Raw genomic sequence first — 19,296 nt, forward strand, 5'->3', positions numbered from 1 at the left:
TTTTATTAAATTAGAGTCCTTTATTGAGCATTGACCATCTGAACGGTTGAGCCTCGTATACACAGATAACAAAGATTCCCTTTTAGGGCCAGCTGTCTCTCAATCTAATTCCCCAATCTCATTTTGAGAGCAGTTTCCCTAACAGTGTGGGATCCCTCTGGGTATCCTACCCCCCCAGGGAAAGTGTATGCGCAATACATAGCCTCTCCTCTCCCGGTGTAGTGAACGCCGCGTGGTCACTGTCTGGCTATGCCTGGCAGATGGTCACTGCAATGGCCTCTCCTGCATTACTGCATCCGTAGCAACACCTTCTCGCCGGTCCCCCCCCGTTTTTCACAGAGTTTGCTACGTCATGGTGCGACCGAATTGTCCGGCGGTATAACCGGATGGGCAGGCTGGGCCCACCAACCTCGCCAGCCTAAGAGAAGGAAAACTCTAACATCAAACCCGGGCAGATAGAGCTTGTTAACGTAACACCTACCACCTGGAGGACTCGCTGCCGGCGTCCCGGCTTACTGGGCCATGGCAGATGACCCCCAGGTGAAAGGGTGGAGCCAGTACCGCGCACACTGGGCTTCACCTAAAAAATTCCTCTGCGCAGGCCTGAAGGGCATATCCACATACACAACCCACAACACATCAAGTCCTGCAGCGATGGGCTAGGGGCGAAACGGTAGGTGGAAGGTGCCACTGGAAGCCGCAGTCCCGATCCTGCATGTAGGCGGTTCAGGGTATTGGTCGCCTGATGCTAACCCGGAGACGAAAGCATTTTTCGGCAGCACCCTGAACGACCAAGCAGCCTTATCTAGGGACAGCACTGCTTGCTCCACACGGAGAGGGGCCTAGAAAAGGTGGCCTAAACAAAGCTCGTCTCCCCCACCCCAGTTGGCTAGCCGCGGTCAACGGGCATCCTTACTTGCGGTCAAAAAATAGATTGAGGAAGAATCGCACTGCTACAGCACCAACCCTAAATCAGACTTTTCCCTGCAGCCACTGTGGCCGGACCTGCCTGTCCTGCATTGGTCTTGTCAGCCACCAGCGAGCCTGCAGCAGACGTGGACTATTGCACCCTTCTTAAATCTTCGTTCGCGAAGCCAAGCCGAGAGCGAGATATTTAAGTTTTGTTCCTTGTTCTGATGCCTGATGAAGTGAATATGTGAAAAGGCTTAGTGAAGCTAGCAGCCCTGTTGTTGGAATAACAGTGGATGCCACTGGATTTCTTGGAAAAGAATTGGTATCTAAATGAAATGCAAAAAGTGGAGTGGATCCACATACTGATCACCTATTACTACTGGATAATTGAGTGGTACACCCCAGAACAGTTGTGGGGTGACTTTCAAGTCCAAAAAAGTTTGAAACATAGAATTTTGACATTTTGAAGTCATTGCAGTTTTTGTATGTGCAAATTGAATCAAATTTTTGTATTGATGATTGAAAAAGACAACATATAAGATTTTGCACTATTTATTTTGCACTATTTTATTTCTTTTAGTAATTTGGTTGCAATATTTTCTACTCTTGTTCCAGGCTTTCTCCAGTGGCTATAAGGCTCTGTTCCATGTCAAGAAACTCAATGGACATTGAAAGAGACAACACATAAGCTTTATAAATCTTTATTTTGCACTATTTTATTTCTTTTAGTAGTTTGGTTGCAATTTTTTCTACTCTTGTTCCATGCTTTCTCCAGTGGCTATAAGGCTCTGTTCCACGTCAAGAAACTCAATGGACCACAAAAGGTATTTGGGATCTCAGCCACCATTGAGAGACAGCGATTAGGTTAGGCAGGGACTTCACCATTAGCTACATGGTGATAGATGGGGTTGCGAACATAAAGGCAGTGGCCAGGCTTTTCCACCTTGTGGTTAAGAATGCCTTGAGCCTGGGTTCTGTAGAGAACCCCAGAGTGGACACTGACACCTGTGAGTTCTGGCATATCCTCCAGAAATACCAGCACAACATGGGTCACTTCTCTTGCATTGCGAAGGACACCTATTTGCTATACAAGAAGTGGATACTGACAGGCATGCCAAAGCACTGCCTGCTCGGTGATGTGAGCACTCACTGGAACTCCACCTGTGTCATGGTCTAACACTTGGTGGAGCAGGAGAGAGCCCTGACTGCCCTGATCTCTGAGACCAGTCATTTGGGTAGAGAACCAGCTCAACCAGGAGGAGTGGTTGACCATCTCTCAAACTGTAGACGTTCTTAAGGAGTTTAAGACCTACACAGAGTTGCTCTTGTCTGACACAGCAAGTCTGGTTGTGGTCTTCCCCATAATCCACATAGATTATGATAACTTGGCCTCATTTCTGGAACCAGCTGTAGGATGTGCAGACATGTGAATGTGCTGGTGAGAAGGCTGTAAGAAGGACTTGAGAACTGCTTTCAGCCTATCATCCAGCAGACATCTACACACTGACAACCATATGTGACCCATGTATAAAAGGCAAGATCACTGAGCAGACAAATGAGTTCAACCAATGGCGAGACAAGGTCTCCCAGCAAGTGGAATGCATGTGGGCGCAAGCTGAGGAAGAGGAGGCAACATTCATCCATGCAACTCACACTGCAACAACTGTTGAGATGGCAGTCATCAGGAAGATCCTCAGCCCCTCTGGGAGCAGTAGGCACATGAGATAGGACATGGTGGCTGTGATGGTGAGGGATTACCTTTTGGAGCTCTATGAGCTGCAGGCCACCTGCCTGCTGAGCTACTGGACCATGAAGGAGGCAGAGTCTGGCTGGACCTCTCTGCCATGGCTCAGAGGCTCATTTCATGCTCTACAATGAGTGTTCAGAGTGAGCAGTTTTTTCCCCATGTGGGCAACACTTTCTGCTTGCATTGCTCATGCCTGCTCCCCTAGTCAGTTGAGCAGTTGGTCTTCCTGAAGGTCAACTTGCCACTGTTCAGCTACTTGGTCCTAGACTTTTAGGGTGACTGAAATGAGCACATACTTGTATCTGCATCCTCTCTCAGTCTGTGCTGGGAAGTTGGAGTGAAATGCTCTTCTCACAATTAAAACAAAGACTAGGGAGAAGTAGCAAGGCCATTACTCCCTCTCACTATCTGAGGCCTTCCCTGGTAAATGGCATGCTTTGCCCTTGGCTTTGGAAGAAAACAATGTATTATTGGGCAGAGCTTCTCTGTATTGTGCTGAGCATCAGGTGTGATACTAGCAAAAATATCTACCCACTCTGCACTTTTCAGTACTTTGTGGGGCTTCTACTGTGTCGTTGCTTCTGCCATTTTAAAAATCGTGCTGGGATTCTCTGATGTGACATTAGTTAGTTCTGTGGGGTTAACTTTGCTTTGCTGCATCATTGGCACAGGGTTGTATTGATGGGCACTATTGCTCTGGTTCTGCTGTCCTTGCAACTCCCCTCTCTCTTGCTTGGATTGTGGTTCTGTGCTTGATATAACTCCTGTTTAATTGGCATTTGTCACAATAGCACTGGATTCAGCTGCTGGTAACAAATAGTTGGCACAGGGTTGTGCTGCTGGGCACTATTGCAGTGGTTGTGCTGCTGTCCCAGGAACCCTTCTCTCAATTGCTTGGATTGTGATTTTGTGCTTGACATCAGACCCATTGAGATTTGCCACAATGGCAGGTTCTGCTACTGGTCATGACTAGATTGACACTGGGTTCTACTGCTGGGCACGAGTATATTGCAGTGGTTTTGCTGTCCTTGAAGAAATAACATCCTCTCCCCTCCCCCATTTATACTTCAGAGAGATTCTCAGATTTGATCTCAGTCTTGTTGGGTTTTGGCACTACCACAGTGGCACTGGTTCTGCTGGCCACATTGCACTTCTTCTGCTGCTGGTCTTTCAGAAATCCCCCTCTCCTTTACTATCTAGTTTCTAGATTCTCTGGGAGCTGGGTTTATATGCCTTGTTATTTTTCCCCTTTGGAAACAATGGAGGATGGGCACACTATTTGGATGCCCAAGGAATTGGACCCCCTGGTTCAATCTTTTTGAAACTTGGAGGTTCTTTTGAGGAGAGGCTCCAGCAGCTACACTGCAAAATTGGTGCCCCTACCTCAAACTCCCTCCCCCTGCCCACTGAATATACCTTATGAGATTTTGCCATTGATGATAATGGCCCATAGAATATAATGAAGCTGAATATATTTGGTATTCCCAAATATTTCCTAAATCCAAATACAATTCTGGAACTAGTATTAGGGGATATTCTGGAATGTCAAAAATACTCAGCTCCATTATACTCAAATCTGAAAAAAATATTTTTCTTGCACACCCCTAATTCAAACATCAATGCACTAAAACAACATTTAAAATGTGTGTATAAAACATTCAAACAATTCAAACATATAAACACAAACACACACAACACAACCAGGGCCAATAACAATTAGTGAGGGAATGCCAAACCCCTCCCCCAATAGTCTTTAATCACTAACAGATTACACTGGTAGAGGGAAACAGATGAATTTCCCTGGAGAGAGAGTTCCAAAGTTTTGGCACCATAACTGAGCAGGCCCTTTTGCAGGCTGCCACCTTTCTAGCCTCTGATTGTGGGGACATACAAAGCAAGACCCAAAAATAACCAGTGGACAGATAGGTTTCTATGGGAGTAGGTAGTCCTTATGCTCACCCCAAGGGTTCATTTTGTAGAAAAGGAGTTGCCAGAGCTCATTAGCACAACTCATTTGCATATGCCGCATACCCTGGACATCACCAGAAGGTGTACTAAATTATATCAGCTCAGCATCTACCTTAAAAGGCTTCTTGAATTATAATTGTCATAATAAAACCTTACTCCCATCATACTTTTTAATTACTTTCTCCTATGTGACCACAGTGGCATGATTTATTTATTTATTTATTTATTTATTTTTATTTGATTTATATCCCGCCCTACCCCACCGAAGCGGGCTCAGGGCGGCTTACAATACAGAGATTCTAACAATAGAATTCAAATTTTAAATATAATAGCAATTTACATAGTTAAGAAATTAAAAACATTAAAAAACAGTGCATCAGTCCAACAACATGCAATCTATACACTTCCTTCAGTGTTTTGGTAGTTTGGTGCTGGTCAGTTATAAGCCAACCGGAAGAGGACTGTCTTACAGGCCCTGTGGAATAGTTGATTTGTTGTCTACCCAGGTCCGGCACATGAGAGTCGGCCAAGTAGGCGGCTGCCGCGGGCGCCATGAGGCGCCCCCTCTCCCTGTGCCCACTGCCTCCTCATGCCTGCAGCATCCTCCTCACGCCCGCCTATAGCCTCCTCGTGCCCGCTGCCACCTCCCCACGCTCACTCACCACCTCCCTGCCCTCGCCTGCCACAATGTTTTAAAGGCGCCCGTTGAAGATTTCAACGATGAAGATTTCCATCTATCTGCTTTATATGTTTTGGTTATTTCCCAGACTTTTGTGGAGGAAAATATTAGAAAGGTTGTCAGATCTTAAGAGTTCAGCAAAATTCTCACAGTGGGTTTGAACAATAGAGTCCAGAAGCAAGTATTTCAGGTGGATGGAGGGGAAGAAAGAAAGAGCACAATACAATTTAGAGCAGGGATGGGGAACCTTTTTTTTCTGTCAAGGGCCATTTGGATATTTATAACATCATTAGTGGGTCATATTATCAAGTTAAAAAACAGTGCTCTGCTTAGGGAGAACAATCCAAGTCAGCAAAATTAATGCATATAATTTTTTTTCTGTTCAAAGATACGTGGGAAGAGCCTAATTTGGCCCACACATACACCCTCCCGGCCCACCACCCTAGGCAAATGCCTAGGTCCAGGGCTCTTTTTTGTAGAAGAAGCCCAGCAGGAACTCTATTAGCATATTAGACCACATCCCCTAATATTAACATATTAGGTCACAGCATCTGGGATAATCAAGTGCAAATTGAACTGGCGGTAGCTGGCTCCCACCCACCCCACCCCTGCCACCCCTCCCTTGCTCCCACCCACCCCACCCCTGCCACCCCTCCCTCGCTCCCACCCACCCCACCCCTGCCACCCCTCCCTCCCTCCCTTCATGTGGAAATCGCCACCCCTCCCAGCAGACCTTTAAAGGCACCCACATACCCCAGCAGCAGTCCTTCACAATGCCCACCACTCGGACTCCAGAGACAGAGAGGAAGGAAGGGAGAGAAGGAGGGAGAAATGGTAATAAAGGAAAATATAGAAATGGGGATAATAAATGGAAATAAAGAAATGGAAAGAAATGAAAAGAAAGGGAAAGGGGAGAAGAAATTGAAAGGAAGGGAAATAAAGAAAGGAGTAAGAAAGGGGAACTAAGGGAAACAAAGAAATGGGAGGAATAAACAGAAAGGAAAATAAAGAAACGAGGGGGAAACTTACCTGAACTCTGACAGTGACTTTTCCAGGCCCTGCAGTGATCCCTGCCAGCCAACTGGGCCCCGGGGAGGTCACTGCACAGCACGGCTGGGCCTCACAATCCTCACGGGCCAGCCAGGCCCCAGAGAGGCTGCCATGTGACTTCACTTGTAAAGCAATCCCTGAGGACCAGATCAAGTGATCTTGAGGATGGATGTTCCCTACCTCTGATTTAGAGGTGTCGGAGCTCCGGTCCTGTGAGCTCCTGCCCCAAATGAAGCCTGCTCACCCCAAGTCATATTGGGCTTTAAAAGTTAACACCAAAACATTAAATTCTGCCTGGAAAGAAAGTGGGGATCCATGTAGATGGAACAATACTGGAGTGATATGGTTCCTACAACTCACTCTGGTCAACATTCTGACTGCAGTGTTCTGTACCAACTGTAGCTTCCAGAAAGCCTTCAAGGGCAGCCCCACTTAATATGTATTGCAATAATCTAATCTAGATGTGTCCAAGATTTGCACAACAGTGGCAAAGTCTTTCATGGCTAGGAAGGCCTTCAGCAGGTTTCTTAGCTGAAGCTGGCAAAAAGCATACTTGACCACCACTGTCAGCTGTTTATTCAACAGGAGCCCTGAGTCCAACACCACTCCCAAGCTATTAAACTGTTCCTTTAGGGGAGTGCAACCCCATCCAGAAGATAAAACATTCCAATTCCTTGGAAGTGAGATCATCGCACCGGCGATGTCGCGCACTGGCCGCTCTAGGAGCATCTGGGAAAACTCTATGGTTTTCCCAGATACTCTAGAAATTTGGAAGGAAAACTCTATGGTACCATATGAAAACCATGTGGTACCATAGAGTTTTCCCTCTCAAATTGCTAGAGTGTCCGGGAAAACCATAGAGTTTACCCGGACGCTCCTAGAGCAGCTGGCACATGATGTTGCTGGTGCAATGATGTCACTTCTGACATCATTGCACTTGTGAGAGAGTGCTTCATGTGAGAGAGAACAGTCATGCCTACATTTTTATGCCCCTCCCCATGTGGGGGACTTGACAACCCTATTAGCTAGCCAAAATTTAGAAGTATGGTTAATATAGAGTTAAAAGATGAGAGTTAAAAAAAAAGATTGTGGGAAAGAGCATTTCAGTATGTTGACATGACACATTGAGAATTTATAAAATTTCAAAAATGAAGTAGGTATTATGATCCATAAATAAAAATGAGATCTTTTATGAGGATAATAAATTTCAAATGTATTAAATTAACACTCTGGAATGCTTTTCTCTTAAAAGTAAAAATCAATTCACAGCACCCTAGAGGTACTACAGAAGTACACATCATGAACCTTCTTACATTATATAGATTTAAATTGCATTCTTCTTATCCATGTTCCATGAAACTCTAGGAGCATTGGTTTCTGTACTTTGTATTGAAAAATGGACCATGATAGGAAAACTGTTCATGAAAAAGCTATCAATTGCTTGAAACTCAAACTAGGAAAACAAGATTAATGAAGCACTTTGCTATATGTTGAACTGCAAGAATATGCTAGCTTGTTGGCTCGGGGTAGGGGAAAGAACCATTGAAAGCCTATATCTCACCTCATAGTTCTGTCTCTCAGAATGAGAAATATTGGATGGCTGAAAGGCAACCTTTGTATCATACAAATCCTGCCATGTGAAAGATGTAATGGCCTTTGAATGGTCTTCCAGGTGGGTAATGTATCCCTTAGAAGGTTTAGTAATGTTGAATAGCAGCCTTTCTCTTGGGGTTTCTTCATCTTCAGCATCTAAAGTCACTATAGTAAAAGGAGTAAGAATAAATTCATCCATCTCCAAGATGAACATGGACATGAATGCAGCCTGAGGTCGTTTGTTTGGAATAGCCTCTTTCATACTCAGAGGAATCCATACATTTTCAGCCTACAAACAAGGAAGCCAAATAAGCTCTGTGTATGGACTTCAAGTGGAATATACTATCTTTTAGTAATTCAGGCTGCTTCTGGGGTATCTGGGTGCTACTACAAAGTTACAAGTATTCAAAACATTCAGAGGAAGAGAATAAAAGAACAAGGCCTGGGTTTTTTCACTTTGGAACACATGATGAAGTCACCCCCCCCTCCCCCAAGCATTTACCATCTTAAACATCTTAGAAAAATGCTAGAAGCTGGCCATTATCACACTAACCAAAGATTAGAAAGTGTGAGCATTGTGGTACATCTACTGAGGATAAAAGGACAAGAACATAATCACCAAATAAGGCAGGCATGAGAGCTCAGCAGAGAAACCATGGGGTCTGTAAATTTTGTGAATGTGAATTCTGTAGTTCATCCTTAGACATTTTTGTTCATTTATCTAGTTTTATCCACTTCTTTCCATAGGAGGAAGGAATAAAACTTAATGCTTCATTGGCATGGGATCATTTCATGCACCCAGCAGTCCCTATGCAATTGTCTCTGTAACTGCTGTATGGTGGCACATGTGCTATTACATTTTAGAAGTCTCTTGTTTCCTATAGGAAAACCTGGCCTCTATACTTTGAAGACCAGTTCTACCACCACAGAAAACAATGACCCTTGAAAATTCAAAGTGCACATGTGCTGGCAAACAGCTGGGGTGTGTGTTCTAAATAATGACAGTTGACCAGGAGTCTGGAAGCCAGGTGTACCTCCCATTGAAAATAATGTCCATTTTAAGTTGTTTTGAATGCACACAGCAGTAGCCAACCCAGCTGTGGGCTCCCCCCCCCCATCACCAAAGGCAGCCAGAGCAGTGAGGGAGGGGGGAGAAAAGGGCATTCAAAATAATTACAAAAAATAATAATAAAGCCTTTAAACATTTTATATGTGTGGATAAGTGAAGTGATCTTTACAGAAGGTTGTCATCACAGTTTCCTGAACTTTTATTTTATTTTATTTTACTGAACATTTGTCATCTGAGTACAGATCTGGGTTAAATTGGAGCACATCTGCTCCCAGATCAATGGATATGCATCTGTGCTGCCCTGTAGATCTATAGTTAGTAGATTTTGTTTAATGCTAAGTGTACCTTTGAGAATAGATGCTTGCTTGGTAGCCTGGTTGCCTGTTACAGCAGTACACCATGTGACATTGTTTTCCCCTCACCATTGGGCAGCTCATTTTCCCTCTCTTTTACTGCTTGCCCCCAAGGACTTCCCCCCCCACTATGTTCTCAAGATGTAATTGCATTGGCAATACAGGGGAAATGCCATAGTTTCTTCACCAGACATGGGAACTGTAAATTTGTCTGGACACTGGGTTTTTTATTGCATTCTAAAGCTGTGAATAAAGTTTCATTTCTAAGAAAGAACCATGTTGACTGTCTTGCAAACAAGGTCATGCCTTGGGGTCAAGATTAGCATCCTACTTGTAGATGCAGGGTTGGCATGCTCATTAGGCAACATTAGGCCATTGCTTAGGGCATGCCAGCCCTTGGGGGTGCTGAATTGGGTGCCCACCACCCAACTCTGTCTCTGCTGGCCTCCGCTGGCTGCCTCTGTCCCCTGGCTCCCCCTCCTTGTAAGTGGCCAGTCAGAATGGGGCTGCCGAGCCTTTTGCCTCTGAGCCACTGGGGCTGGGGGTTGTAGCAGCAGCACCACCCAGCCAAGCTGGGTGCACACATGCCCTATTTGGTGTTGGGGCTGCTTGCCCTCATCGCCTTGCCTCCTTCGCTTGTCTCCACCTGTGATGCCGGCCCCAGGGCAGAGCGTGCACACACCACAGGCTCACTGGCCAGCCCAGGTGCCAGCAGCAGTAGCTGCCAGCTGTGCTGGGCTAAGTGAAGCTGTGTGGAGGAGGAGGAAGAGGAAGGAGGCAGGGGTGCAGCATGTGGGGTGCTGTTACAGGAAATGCTTTGAGTATCCTTTTAGAATGGGGAAATTAGCAATATGGAGCCTAGGTAGAGCGAATTGGGATCTATTTTTCAATAATATGGAGGTTGAGTTTTCAAGCAAGAATACTCCATATATTTTATAATGTTTACTTAAAATATGTAAGAGGAATACATTCACACACACACAAATACACAATGCAGGCAATCAAGATGCTAGAAAGTGTAGAGGTTATCGATAGAGAATTTAGGGATTTTGATGAAGGCAATATTTACCTGGTCCAGATGTGCTGCGGTCCCATTACAAACTTGAGGATGGAGACATGCACGGCCATGTCTGAGAGACCCCCTTACTTAGAATAAGGGGGGCACCCATCTAGTTACATGTGCTCAGAGAGAGAGAGAGAGATGAAGCTTTATCTCCTGTTATAAACTTTTGGAAAGGAAGAGGTCCTCTCTAAAAAGGGGCTGGCTTGTGGCAGGTGGTGATGAATCTTTTTTGGATACCTGATTGGTTGTTCACCTCAAGCCAATGAGTAGAGCTGACTCTGGTCACCTGAATGGATCTTCAGGTAACCATAGATAGTGCTGGTTTAGTAATGTCCACCCAATAGGTTACAAAAGGTCAGGATATTTGTCAATTGTTTGGGCAGTTTAGCAAAGATACCCCTGGGGAGAGGCAAGCGTAGAAAACAAAGAATTTTTTCAGTTGTCAGATATTACCATAGCATTAGACAAAGAGAAGCTGAGTCGCAGCAAAGAGCCAGGGAGATGGCTGAGAGTAGCTGAGGATTAGCGCGTGAGCAATACTTACCAGCAGTCCCCATTGTTATTACACATTCCATTTGGGCAGGGGAGAGGGAGCCTTTAGGTGGGACTATTACAAGCTCTCTGCTCTACTCCATTTCGAATGAAGTATTTTTTGGCCTGTTTCTGGCCATCCATTTTGTAAAGCTTGAAGTCCCCTTAGCTCAAGTGGGGTACCCCTATAGGCAGGCAGTGCCTCCTGTTAACAGTGCCTACAGCTCTTTGGTAGGGTATGCACCCAGCTGGGCTCCAAATGCAACCAGGCAACAGCGGCACATTCATTCCTGCACAAAAGCCAGCACCTTCCTCCTGGCAGAGCATCAAAGGTACACAGTGGGGAGAAACCTGGGATGGGAAAGCCCAGCTGAGGCATCGAAGGGGGAAACAAAACAAAAACCTGCTGCTTCCAGCAGATCTCCCAAGCCCGGCTCACCTCTCCTCCAGACAAAATGGTGCAGAATGAAAGCCTAACCAAAGAAGCTCAATCCACCCCAAACTAAACATTTATCTTCTGTTCATACCCTGGCCTTAGTAGAGCACCTTGGCCCCGCCCAAGCACCACCCATTCCTTGCAGGTGCCAGCAAATGGCTCTGTAAACCAGCCAGCCTCAGAGTACACAGAAAATAACTACCAGTGTTTGTATTAATTTACCATGCTACAAACTTGTTTGTCTGAAATTATCATCCCACAGCACTTACGTAACCCTAGTGAGGGGTGGTGGAGTGATTTTAGGAAGAAGGTGGGCAATGAGAGATTCCCCCCCTCAAATTTGGTGAAAGAGGCAAAGTAAGTTATTGTCTACTAGTTGGTATGACCCAAGGTAGAAGTTTTGGCTTTTTAAAGATAGGTTTCCCCCCCTCACTATATGACAGACAAAACTACCTTTCACATCTCAGTCTGTGGAGTTACTAATAAAGGAACATAACAAAGGTTAAAAAAACAAGGTATTGAGGACACTACTGGTAACTACAGTTTAGAACCACCTAGCTGAATGAAACCATATGTTATGGCCTGCCCCAGTCCTATGCAGACATAGTTAGGAGCAAACCCAGTCAAAATTTACTTCTGTATGGAGAAGAAAGGAATATAAATATTTTAATATAATTGAATTAAAATCCGTGTTGTGTCAAGTGCTCCTTCCTTCCTTCCTTCCTTCTATAATACAGTAGTTTGAAAAGTATGTAATTTTCAATATATATATATATATATATATATACACACACACATACATACTAATAAAAACCATCTGTTTTAAAAAATTGGTTGAGAGGGATTGCAAGTAGGTAGCCTCGCCTACAGCGCCAAAAAGCCTGGCACAGGCCTTGTATAGGTGTAGTTAGTTACCATAGCCTGCCACTTTGCTTAGTAAGCATGCTGAAGGGCACGTTTCCTGAACAGTGATGATGACACAAATATTCCCCTGAACATTCTAGCTAAAATGTGAGTTATTTTAGTAATCCTAGTAAAGCTTTTTCTATAAGATGAGGTCACTATCTACACACAGAAAAAAGAGGGGCGGGGATGATCAATGCTGTATAGAGCTCCACTTATAAAGGAGTGATGGATCTATTCAATCCAATTAAGAGGGGTGGGGATGATCAATGCTTTATAGAGCTCCACTTCTAAAGGAGTGACAGATATATTCAACTTAATTAATAATTTAATTTTGAAAGCTCACTTCAGATTCTTTCTTACAAATTACTGTGATAGTGTTTATAGAAACAGAAATAGTACTTGGATAATCAAGATAAAATATTTTCAGTACAGTATTATAAGAAGAAACGTTAGATGTCACATTTTCAGTTATTTCCAAGAGAAAGCTAATGTTTCTTTGTAAGAATGTAGATAGTTATTATATTGTTATGTGATATTTTAGCTTGGTGTTGTGTTGTGTTGTACTGTTATCGATGTGTTGTGTTGTTGTTGTTGATTGGCCTAGAGCCGTATTAAACTGACTGACTGACTGACTGACTTGTAAGAATGAAGATGGTGCATATTATCATGTATTGCTCCTATTCTACCTTGATAACAAGCCTGTAAAGTAGTTTAAGCTGTAAAATAGCGACTGGCTCAATGAACTTCATAACAAAGGGGGATGGCTTCCTCAGAGCTTTCTTTGTAGCAGGAACTCCTTTGCATATTAGGCCACATACCCCTGTTGTAGTCAATCCTCCAAGAGCTTAAAGGGCTCTTAGTACAGGGTCTAATATGGTTAGGAGTTCCTGCTATTAAAAAAGCCCTGACTTCCCCAGTCTGACGCTAAGCCAGAGGTGTCAAAATCTTTTGTTAAAAGGGCTGGATCTGACATAAATGTCACTTTGTTGGGCTGGGTCATGCATGCCATAAAATGTAATGTAAGGTTTCAGAGATATAAAGATATAAAGGTGATTTCAGATGTTGAATGGTGAATTACAATAGAAGGCTTGATTGGATTAGGTGTGGTAGGAAGAGGGGTAGTAGGCATAGAGATATCAGCAGAAGAAGAAGAGAAGAGATTGGATTTATACTGCGCCCTTTACTACCCAAAAAAATTTCAGAGTGGTTTACAATCTCCTTTCCCTTCCTCTCCTCATAACAGACACTATGGGTGTGTTCACACTACACTAAATTATGCATTTTGGAACTGGATTTTTTTTTTTTACTGTGTAAGAATAGTAAAAATCCAGTTCTAAAACACATTATTTAGTGCAGTATGAACACCTCCCCCTAGTGAGGTAGGTGGAGCTGAGAAAGCTCTTTTGAGAACTAAGACTGACTCAAGGTCACATCATCAGGTGCATGTGGAAGAGTGGGGAGAGGGAAGCAGAAGTGCTCTCTGTGTGTGTGAGAGAGAGAGGGGGGGGAGGGGTGTTGAAAGACCTGAGTCAGATTGAGGTGACAAGAGAGGAGGTCCTACAACTGATAGACAAATTAAAAACTAATAAGTCACCGGGTCCGGATGGCATACATCCAAAAGTTCTGAAAGTTGAACTTGTGGATCTTCTGACAAAAATATGTAATCTTTCATTGCTATCTGCCTCCGTTCCTGAGGACTGGAAGGTAGCAAATGTCACCCCCCATCTTTAAAAAGGGTTCCAGAGGAGATCCAGGAAATTACAGGCCAGTCTGTCTGACTTCAATACCGGGAAAGTTGGTAGAAACCATTATCAAGGACAGAATGAGTAGGCACATTGGTGAACACGAGTTATTGAGGAAGACTCAACATGGGTTCTATAAGGGAAGATCTTGCCTCATTAACCTGTTACATTTCTTTGAGGGGGTGAACAAACATGTGGATAAAGGAGACCCAATAGATGTTGTTTACCTTGACTTCCAGAAAGCTTTTGATAAAGTTCCTCATCAAAGGTCCTTAGAAAGCTCGAGAGTCATGGAGTAAAAGGACAGGTCCTCTTGTGGATCAAAAACTGGCTAATTAATAGGAAGTAGAGAGTGAGTATAAATGGGCAGTCTTTGCAGTGGAGGACGGTAAGCAGTGGGGTGTTGCAGGGCTCAGTACTGGGTCCCATGCTCTTTAACTTGTTCATAAATGATTTTGAGTTGGGAGTGAGCAGTGAAGTGGCCAAGTTTGCAGATGACACTAAATTGTTCAGGGTGGTGAGAACCAGAGAGGATTGTGAGGCACTCCAAAGGGTTCTGTTGAGGATGGATGAGTGGATGTAAACGTGGCAGATGAGGTTTAATGTGGCCAAGTGCAAAGTAATGCACATTGGAGCCAAGAATCCCAGCTACAAATACAAGTTGATGGGGTGTGAACTGGCAGAGACTGACCAAGAGAGAGATCTTGGGGTCATGGTAGATAATTCACTGAAAATGTCAAGACAGTGTGCAATTGCAATAAAAAAGGCCAATGCCATGCTGGGAATTATTAGGAAGGGAACTGAAAGCAAATCAGCCAGTATCATAATGCCCCTGTATAAATCGATGGTGCGGTCTCATTTGGAATACTGTGTACAATTCTGGTCACCGCACCTCAAAAAGGATATAATCACATTGGAAAAAGTCCAGAAAAGGGCAACTAAAACAATTAAAGGTTTGGAACACTTTCCCTATGAAGAAAAGTTAAAACGCTTCGGGCTCTTTAGCTTGGAGAAACGTCGACTGTGGGGTGACATGATAGAGGTTTACAAGATTATGCATGGGATGGAGAAAGTAGAGAAAGAAGTACTTTTCTCCCTTTCTCACAATACAAGAACTCGTGGGCATTCAATGAAATTGCTGAGCAGTCAGGTTAAAACAGAAAAAAAGAAGTACGGTACTTCTTCACCCAAAGGGTGATTAACATGTGGAATTCACTGCCACAGGAGGTGGTGGTGGCTACAAGCATAGCCAGCTTTAAGAGGGGATTGGATAAAAATACGGAGCAGAGGTCCATCAGTGGCTATTAGCCACAGTATAAATGTGTGTGTGTGTGTGTGTATACACACACATACACATGCAGACATATATTGGCCACTGTGTGACACAGAGTGTTGGACTGGATGGGGCATTGGCCTTATCCATCATGGCTTCTCTTATGTTCTTAACCCCTCCAGTTCAAACAAATGGATGGGGAACCCATAAAAGGGGACCTGTGCACCCACAAAACTGAACTTTGTACTTTGAGTGTGGGGGTTCACTGGGAAGAAAGACCATATATAATAGCCCCCTCCTCCAGTTTCGAAATGGTACTGGGAATTAGGTGGTTGACTGATCTCGACCCCTATATCAAGTGGTGTGGCCACACCATCTTTTTCAATGATGGGAGGTGTAAAACCCATGCGTGGGACACTAAGTGAGGTCTGGAACCTCCCCCCATCTTTGAAAGACTTTTTGTCTCAAGGGAAGAAGTCGAGTCAATTCCTCTGGAGTATAGAGACGTAAAGCAGGTGTTTGAACCAAAAGAAGTAGACAAGCTGCCTCCTCATAGACCCACAGTGTCACGAGCTGAGGCCAGGCCAGGCGAAGTCCAGGGGCAGTCCAAGGTCTGTAACCGGTGAGCAAGAGTGTCCAAGGTGCCAAAGCCAAATCGTTGTCCAGGTATCGTAGGTCAGAGGTTCAGAAGCCGTAGTCAGGGGGTCCAGAAGTCAAGCCAAGGTCAGGAGGTCCAAAGTCAGAAGCCAAAGTGGATGCTAGGACGTCAGGTAGATGACTAGTTGCTTCCACAAAGCCTCCTCCCAAAGCCTACAGCTATATAGCCCTCTGCTGGCTGTTGCCCATTTGGGCTAATTGCTGGCTCAGAGAGGCAGCCAGGATCCTGTTGCAACTCAAGCATCCTTGCTCTTAGAAGGGCAAGAATCCTCTCAAAACTCAGGGCTCAGGGAGCGTCTTGCTTGTGAGCGTGCCGCCCTCCTCCGATCCCTGAGGTCCTGACGGAGGCGGTCACGCACACGAGCCACCCGAGAGGGCGAGGCAGGGGGGCTGGGATCTTCTCCAGCAGGAGGCAGGGGCACAGTTTCTGCTGCAGGCTCAACTTCCTCTACAGGGTCCCCAGCACCCATGACACTATCCCCCCCCCAGGGCCCCCCTCCGTCGAGGGGCCTGGGAGGTCGGGGTGGTCGTTGTGGAACCGTTGCACCAAGTCTGGGGCATGAAGATTGTCCACGGGCTCCCAAGACCGGTCTTCTGGGCCGTATCCCTCCCAGTCCACAAGGTACTGGAGGCCTCCACGATGGTACCGGGAGTCCAGGATCTGGCGCACCTCGTATTCTTCTTCATCATCCACCAACACTGGTGGTGGTGGCGGTGGAGAAGGAGGCCGAGCTGGGTCAGGGCGTGCAGCTGGAACAAGGAGGGAGCGATGGAACACGGGGTGAATGCGGAGGTGGGGTGGCAACTGGAGCCTGAAGGCGACGGGGTTTATTTGTTCTAAGACAGGGTAGGGTCCAATGAACCGCGCATCCAGCTTGTGAGACCGACCAGGCCGGCGCAGGTAGCGAGTTGAGAGCCACACCTGATCCCCCGGCTGGATTGGGGGGCCTTCCTGCCTCTTCCGGTCCGCAGCTAGTTTATAGGCTTCCTTGGCCCGCTGTAGCTGCTCTCGGAGCAAGTCTTGGCTGGCGCGGAGTTCTTGCAGGTAGGCCTCAACGGCGGGGACATTCGTGGGTGGCAGGATCGCCGGGAAGAACCGAGGGTGGTACCCGTAGGTTGCAGCAAACGGGGTCATTTGGGTGGAGGAATGGACTGCGTTGTTGTATGCAAATTCCGCTAGAGGCAACAGAGTGGTCCAGTCGTCCTGCTGGTAGCAGGTGTAACAGCGGAGATATTGCTCTAGCGTGGCATTGGTGCGCTCTGTCTGACCATCTGTCTGTGGGTGGTAAGCTGAGGACAGGTGCACTCGAGTCCCCAGGCTGGAATGGAGGGCTTGCCAGAACCGAGAGGAGAACTGGGGGCCCCGGTCTGAGATCAGGTGGGCTGGGAGTCCGTGCAGACGAAAGATGTGTTGCAGGTAGAGCTGGGCTGTCTCCTGAGCTGTGGGAAGTTTCAGGCACGGAATGAAGTGGGCCATCTTGGTAAATAGGTCGACGACCACCAAGATGCACGTCTGACCCTTGGATCGTGGAAGTTCCGTGATGAAGTCCATCGAGATGGTATCCCAGGGTCCTGAGGGTGTGGGCAAGGGCTGTAACAACCCCGAGGGTTTGGCTGGGACGTCTTTGGCCCGTCGGCAGACGTCACAGGAGCTGACATAACGGGCAACATCGGAGCGAACTCGTGGCCACCAGAATTCCCGTGTCAGCAAGTGGGTGGTCTTATGTTGTCCAAAGTGCCCAGCGGGTAACGCGTCGTGGGTCATGCGTAGTACTTCTGCCCGCAAGGGCCCGGGCGGCACATAGAGGCGTTCGTGGTGTAGCAAGAGGCCGCCTCGAGTCGTGAACTCGCCTGTTGAGCCATCTTGGAGTGCCTGGAGGTGTTGCTGGACCCAGGGATCATTGGCCTGGCTAGCACGAATGTCCTCCACGAGTGCTGGTGAAGTGGAGGTGGCTGCAAACACTGAGGGTGGCAGGATGGGAGCAGCAGGCACGGTCTCAGTCGAAGCAGGAGCGTATTCCGGTTTCCGCGAGAGCGCATCGGCTTTCCGGTTCTGGGTATGGGGGATGTAGGTGATCTTGAAGTCAAAGCGGGAGAAGAATAGGGACCACCGGATCTGGCGCTGGTTGAGACGGCGGGTGGTCTGGAGATGCTCCAAGTTCCGGTGGTCGGTGAGCACTTGGACAGGGTGGCGAGCCCCTTCAAGGTAATGTCTCCAAACCTCAAAAGCCACCTTGATCGCGAGCAACTCCCTCTCCCAGATGGTGTAGTTCCTCTCTGCCGTAGTGAGCTGGCGTGAGTAATAGGCGCAGGGCTGGAGTGGCTGGGACGGCTCCTCGCGCTGGGACAGCACTGCTCCCAGGGCCACGTTGGAGGCATCAGCTTCCACCGTAAAAGGAAGCTGGGGGTCGGGGTATCTCAGGAGTGGCCCGGTGGCGAAGCGGGTCTTCAGGGTGGAGAAAGCGTTATCGGCCTCTGGGGACCAGTGGAAAGGTTCTTTGGGGCGGAGTAGTTGAGTCAGGGGTGTTGTCAGAGATGCATAGGCTGGGATGAATTGCCGATAGTAGTTGGCAAAACCAAGGAACCGCTGCAGGTCTTTGCGATTCTGAGGGGCCTGCCAGGTCAGGACCGCTTCCACCTTTTTCGGGTCCATGAGGATTCCCTGTGGTGACACAATGTGACCAAGGAACTCGACGGAGCGCAGGTCAAAGTCGCACTTCTCCAGCTTGGCGTAGAGGCCATGGGCTCGTAGGCGCTGTAGGACCTGGCGGACGTGCTCGGCATGCTGGGCAGGATTACGGGAGTAAATTAGAATGTCATCCAGGTATATGATCGCGAAGCGGTCGAGCAGGTCCCGGAATACGTCATTCATGAACCTCTGGAAGACAGCGGGGGCGTTGGTCAATCCGAAGGGCATCACCAGGTGCTCGTACTGCCCGTATCGGGTCCCAAACGCGGTCTTCCATTCGTCTCCGGGCCGTATGCGCACCAAATTGTACGCTCCGCGGAGGTCCAGCTTGGTGTAGATTTGGGCCCCCTTTAAACGATCCAAGAGTTCAGGGATCAGTGGTAGAGGGTACCGGTCGCGGATGGTGATCTTGTTCAGGGCCCGGTAGTCATTGCACAGCCGGAGCTCCCCGCTTTTCTTCTTCACGAAGAGGACTGGAGCAGACAGGGGAGAAGTTGAGGGTCGGATGAATCCGCGCTTCAGGTTCTTGTCCAGGTAGTCTCGCAAAGCTGCCAACTCAGGCTCCGACATTGGGTACAGACGTCCCACCGGGAGTGGTGCCCCAGGTACCAAATCAATGGCACAGTCA

At 46.8% G+C, this 19,296-nt stretch overlaps 1 pseudogene; it reads right to left on the bottom strand.

Annotated features, from left to right (window-relative positions):
- The window catches only part of LOC132567343 (FRAS1-related extracellular matrix protein 1-like), a 323,692-nt pseudogene that overhangs the window by 276,498 nt on the left and 27,898 nt on the right, over window positions 1-19,296 (bottom strand).

The sequence above is a fragment of the Heteronotia binoei genome, chromosome 2 (assembly GCF_032191835.1).
Source record: "Heteronotia binoei isolate CCM8104 ecotype False Entrance Well chromosome 2, APGP_CSIRO_Hbin_v1, whole genome shotgun sequence".
Lineage (NCBI taxonomy): Eukaryota > Metazoa > Chordata > Lepidosauria > Squamata > Gekkonidae > Heteronotia > Heteronotia binoei.